Below are 5,920 nucleotides of genomic sequence, written 5' to 3'. Positions count from 1 at the left end.
CCCAAGTCCCCCAACCCAGGAAATAAAACCACCTTAAGAAGCAAAAAGGCTCGGGAAGAGAGCGCACTTGTGTGCCAGGGTGCGGGCTGGGGTAGCGAGGCTGCTGCAGTGGCCGCCCGTGTGAGGCAGCGCTGCCGGGCGGGCGGGGAGCGCTGCCGGTGCCACGGGCGCGGAGAGAGCGCAGACCAATCCCCGCCGCGCCGCCAGCGCCGCCGACAAGCCTTTTCTGTTTATGTTTCCTCATTTCGGCAGTGACGTCAAAGGGTTTAGTTTTTCCCCTGCATGTGCTATTAATTTTAAACGACTACTATGGGTGGAATGTGGCAGTGATTTAGGCAGGCTACCCTCGGCGAAAGGAACCGGAGTCATGATTTATCTGTCCTGGATTTAGCTCTGAAAGGTTTGCTATCGAGAGGTACCAGAAAGATCCAAAATATCCTCGCAACCTGGGGAAAGGCTTTAAATTAATATGCTTAYGTATGTTGAAGTATTCTTAAATATACCCAGGATGTTTTTCGGGTTATCTCTATGGGTTGTGGTGCAAAATCAGACCCGATTCTGCCCTTGCCCTACAGTAAATCAGGAACTGCTTGTCTAAATTCAGCAGTGTCACACCAGTGTAAACCTGGCTAAAGAGATAAGACTGAGACTACTGTACACATCCCTTTATCAGTCAGCAGGAGCTAGGCTGCAGATTAGCAAACTTCTTTCATTACCCGTCGGAGTCAGGGCTGCAGTCACCCTTGAGGTCTGAGCTGGGCAAACAAGTGTTCCTTCCCCCAGCAGATCCCAGCCCAGCTCTGCCGCCTGCCAGCTCTGCTGCGGACCACCACACAGCCTTTTATCATGTACCAAAGTCCACATCAAAAGGAAAGAGTCTGGTTTTCAGTATAACCACACCATTGCCRATGGAGAAACCATGCTGCTGAAGCGTCAAGAAAAAAATAACATTCATCAAGGTCAATTAGCATGGGCAACAAAGGCCAGAGCAGCACAAARTAATTGACAGGAGGTCAGTTGACAACAGTAAGGTGTTTAATAATCTGCATCATTCTAATTTTATCGATTTGTTCTTCCAGGGAATCTTTTCAAAGAGCTTGGTCTATGAGGCACAGTTCATTGTTAAGTCTTCACAGTCTAACATTTMATTTTGAAACTCTTAAGTCCTTTTGAAAATGGATAGGTGGAAAGCTCCCCAGAAAGGAATTTCTCAATGTTCYACAGAACATGCAAAATACAGTAGAAGCCATAGAAACTTCCCCATTACCATCAACTGATTCTACCAAAATGCAGCTCCAGAGAGACCAAAATATTGAATGATTTTTACCTAYTGAAACATCTGCCTGTGCTATTGCTGCTAATGCAATTATCCTTACAAACAAATGTTAAGTGTTGTGGTGATATAAATGTTGGGAAAACATATCAAAAAGTATTAAATAAGTTAGAGATTCACAAAATCAATTAGASCACATTGAGTTCACTGACTGTACTTAGAGAACTCTATGAAGCAATTTGAAATGCACAAATAGAAATATTATTCATWCAGCACAGAATCGTGTTCATCTTCACTCAGAATTGGTAAGCAGGCAGCTGAGTAATGCACTTTGGGAATTGCACTTCAGGAACCAGTTTTGGGAATGTCAGCTGAAAATTAAATGGKTTTCAGTAGGAGTGATCTGGAGTCTGTGAAGAAAGACTGAGATTGATATTGTTTAGTCCAAAGAAAGGAGAACTGATAAGTATTCTTAGCTCTATAAAGAGTATTTATCTCTGCAAGAAAATAAACAATACTGGATAAAGTTTATTCTTAGGCCTGGAGACATTATCTGGCCTTTAAACTTTTTCACCCTTTATGGCAACATGGCTGCATCTAAACCRGTTTCAAGTCTCAGACTGTGTTTCGAAAGCAATCAGGGCAGMGCCCAAAATGTGTGAAGGTCTGCTCTAGGAGCATGACAGAGTAGATAATCAAGGTCCACTGTTTTGAGATGTGTTCTGGTTCTGTTTATTTGGCTAGAATAGATCAAGATGACTTGCAAAGAAGAAGGGATTAATTTTTTTCTCCATGTGAATTGTGGTTAGAACAAATAAACTGCAGCAGAGGAAAGTTGTTTGACTTAGGAAAAACTAAAGGTGTAAGAGCGAAGTACTGAAATAGATGGGCTGTGATAGTCTGCAGTGTCTTGTTACTGGCTATTTTTAAAGGTATGGCTAGTCAACTATCATCCATGAACAGTTTTGATATAGGTGATCCTACTGTGGAATATAGACGTAAGGGTAGGGATTTTCAAATGTCTGTTCCAGTCTGATTATTTTCTTGGGGGGTCAATCTCATTAATAACATTACATTGCATTTCATGAATTAGGGTCCAGGTACATTCCAGTTTTGCACAAAGTCTTAGGTCTTGTCTCTCTCCTAAGTAAATTATGGTTTTCTTCAGCCTCCTGGAACCAAGTGGCCCCATGACAGTGAGTGGAAACTGTGGGTTTTGTGAGGTAGAGGATTCTCTACCTCACAAAGGTAGAGAGTCCTGGAAGCACTTCTGATTGCAGTTTCTGCTTAGACAAAGAACCTCAATTCACCCAAGAGTACCTGCAGGTCAGGGTGGGAATGARAAGGTGTGGCTGTGAAGGTTGTCAGAAGGAAGACCTTAGTTACCTCTGCATAACCATGCATKTCCACAATGGGGTGGGAAGGACTGCTCAGAAGAAATGTGCTTCACCTCGCAAAGAAAAAAACTTCAGCCTAGATTTGCTAATCTGATTGTATATATGCTAAAATATCCCGTCAGGTACTTACATGTCCAGATAAATGTAACTCGTGCTGGCCTAAACCAAAATGCTGAAAAAAGGAAAACTCTGACTCTTAAAAAAATGTTGGGGGAAGAAAAAAGAAAACAAAACAACTGATGCTCAGACTAGACTGATGTAAAATATATCTAAATAAAACTAAATGGAGCCAGAACACTTAAAGCAAGARCAAAATTACAACTTAATTGACATAACAGAAACTTGGTAGGGTAGAGTCATGTGAGTATGTGACTGGAATACTAATACCAAAGAGCAGAGCTTGTTCAGGAATGAGAGGAGAAAACAACAAGAGGAAAAAAAGGTAAAGGAGATTATGCCTCATGTCTCACTGAGATGTTCAGAATTCTGCAGGAAACATGCATTGTGAGTCTGAGCAATAGTACAAACGACAAGAATATATACATTTTTGGGGAAGGTGCTGCAGATATAGGCAGATAAAGTAGATAACTCTTGTTATTAGCAATTTGCAGGATTGTCCAAAGCACAGAACTTGGCCATAATGGGAGGTTTTAATCATGCAGCTCTTGAAAAAAGAGATGAGCTGGACTCAGACAGCATGGTTCCTTCTCTCAGAAATAAGCATCAGAATACATATGGGAATCTCAGAACACATATGGGAATCCCTCAAATTTATGAGCCTGCATTTTTGAGAAATCCTGCTTGATAGAATAATTTTACTTCCTTTTGCAGTCCTGGTTCTGCACTGGAGATGCTTTTATATTTGTTTTTAGCTATTCTCCTTTCACAATATAGGTGGCACACCCAGACATGTTGTCTTTTACCATGCACGGAATGGCAAACCTCTCCACAAATCTGCAATCCTCCCCTTTGGACTTTGGAAAGGAATTTGGATATTAGAAAGGCCGCTTAATAGGCCTCACCCAAATCACACTCCTTTTACCCAGATATAATCCCTGAAATTAAAAAAAAAATAATTAATCTCAGTGACGGTAATATTTGTGTTTGCACATGATGGAATGGCAGGCACTGTGTATGGACAAACAGAAAGATGGCTCCTTCCTGAGATACTTCCACTTTCTTCTCATTGCTTTTTTTCTACCCTGACTGTCATTAGGAAGGGATCCAGAACAGGACCAGATATTTATCTGTGTGTTGCCGTCAATGACATCTGAATAAAGAGGTGGGAATAAGGAGTGGAAAATGAGGCATCATTTTCAAGCTGCCACCACTGAGGAATGAGTTCATGCCCTGACTCTCTTTCCACTTTCCTCTGCTGCCCACAAAATTGCTCTGAAGAGCAAGGTAGCAGATGTTACTGTGACTCCCCAAACTATTTTTCCTTTTCTTTAGGGCATAACCATGTAAATCTGAGGATGCTGAAAACTCTGTGATGAAAGGTCTGTACTTTGTCAGGGGAGAATAAAGGTGGACAAGTARTGCAAAGTTGCAGTCACTCACATTCATGAAAAGAAAGGAAGGAAAGGCTCGATATCCCCAGTCAAAGTAAAGATTCAAGGAAGTTTATGCTTATTCCACCCTATAAATACAGGTACACTACTCATGAGGGCGAGTTCATGTCACATTGTAATTGCTTCAGGAAACTTCTAGAGACAAAKTTCTCTGGGCTGAGTTATGTGAAATGCTTGTAGTGCCTAGATGTGAACGTTCTGTGCCTGTTTATTTACAAAGCAATGCCTTCAGATTAGTCTTGTTATAGATGCAATGAACTGCTGGAAGCATCCTCAGTGCACAATTTGTGGAACAGACTCCCCTACAGTTCTGCTCTTCTCCTGAGATCTGTGCTTTGATGTTTTTMGTGTGTTTACAGAGAGCCTGTGTGAACTGTCAGAAGCTGCTGTCAGCTGATATCAGCTGAGGTTTGGGATGGCTGGAGACAGCCCAGGGCCATGGACTCAGAGGAGGTGAATAAGTGCATGGTGTTGTTCAGAGTGAGGTGGTCCCCAAAGGAGGGCACAGATTGCTGCCATGACTGCAGCCCTCATTTATTTKACTGTGCTGGTACATGGTTTGGGCTTCTGGGCTTCCAAGTGCTGTCATAATGAGGTTATAATGCTTCCAAGAAAGGTGTGTACCAAAARGGAATGCTCTCCAACTTTCTCAAACTTACTCATGTGATATTCTGTCTGGCTTTCCAGCCTTGATGCTACCTACCTGTTATCAGACATCTTTTCCAAAATGAACTACAAATTCAGCTGTTTCTGGCAAASAGTATCACTCTAACTGTCCCCTATGCCATATCAGAGCTACCAATCTTCTTCCCATGAGCTGCTGAGTCTAAAAAAAAAAAGTCTTTCTTTATGTTATTCTGTTCTTTTTAGCTTTCTCTTTCTTCTTGGACACTGAAAAGCCAAGTATATATGTATAGGAGAAAGGTCCCTCTCTCATAASAGTTTTCCATCTCAAATACAGTTGAGAAAGGAGTAGTGGACAACAGTTGTGATCTGAGCCCAGCTTTCTGAGCGGATTTCCAGGGCATTTGTGCTGACTTTAGACATTTCCCTGGCAATGGAGAAGACAAAGGCATTTGGGCAAACAGTCAGCACTGTGGAATTGTGAACAGCCTTTCTTGGGGAAGTAAACCCCCCTTTTATGGGGAAGTAAACCAAGTCTAGGCACATGGAGAGCTTTAGGTGCCCATGCATTGGCACCCTCAGAATTTAGGCAGGTGGAGTACTGAAGAAAGTAGGAAATTTGCAGAATAGGCATCAAAGTCCCTAAGTAACAGTAGGTGAATTAGATATGAACTGTCTGCGTATCTCTGGCAAYATTTTTTTCTTTCAAGGCTAGGGAGGAAGTAATTAGATAGAAAGCTACCTCTGTGGCCTATAAAAACTTAACATATCACATTACTTCTCTAAAATTTATATTGTTCAGTATACTAAAATATATAGAAAAGGAAAAAAGTTCCAGAATTTTGACTGGGAGGGTTTAACCTAAGAACATTTRGAGTATTGTAATATGAGTAGAGTTTTATAAAGCATGTCCTCTTCTATACACTTATGCATAGAGTGATTTAGATTTTAGAGATGAGAAATATCCCTAATACCATTTTTTTTAAAATCAAGAGAATAGAAATAATTTCTCATCTATGGGTTAGGTAGTTCACATAAATAGAACTGGATGAGCT

General features: G+C 41.3%; 1 protein-coding gene across 2 annotated transcripts in view; it reads right to left on the bottom strand.

Annotated features, from left to right (window-relative positions):
* Positions 1-152, bottom strand: part of PDE7B (phosphodiesterase 7B) — a 168,959-nt gene extending 168,807 nt beyond the window's left edge. For both annotated transcript variants that reach the window (XM_057379304.1, XM_057379305.1), the window contains exon 1: positions 33-152. The gene's annotated coding sequence lies outside the window, so the exon portion shown is untranslated. The remainder of the gene's footprint in view (positions 1-32) is intronic.
* Between the last annotated feature and the right edge of the window lie 5,768 nt (positions 153-5,920).

Source organism: Malurus melanocephalus, unplaced genomic scaffold, assembly GCF_030028575.1.
Source record: "Malurus melanocephalus ecotype Western Australia unplaced genomic scaffold, MMel_1.1 scaffold_400, whole genome shotgun sequence".
NCBI classification, from domain to species: domain Eukaryota; kingdom Metazoa; phylum Chordata; class Aves; order Passeriformes; family Maluridae; genus Malurus; species Malurus melanocephalus.
The sequence above is the reverse complement of the archived record's forward strand: the minus strand, read 5'-3'. Positions and strand labels throughout refer to the sequence as shown.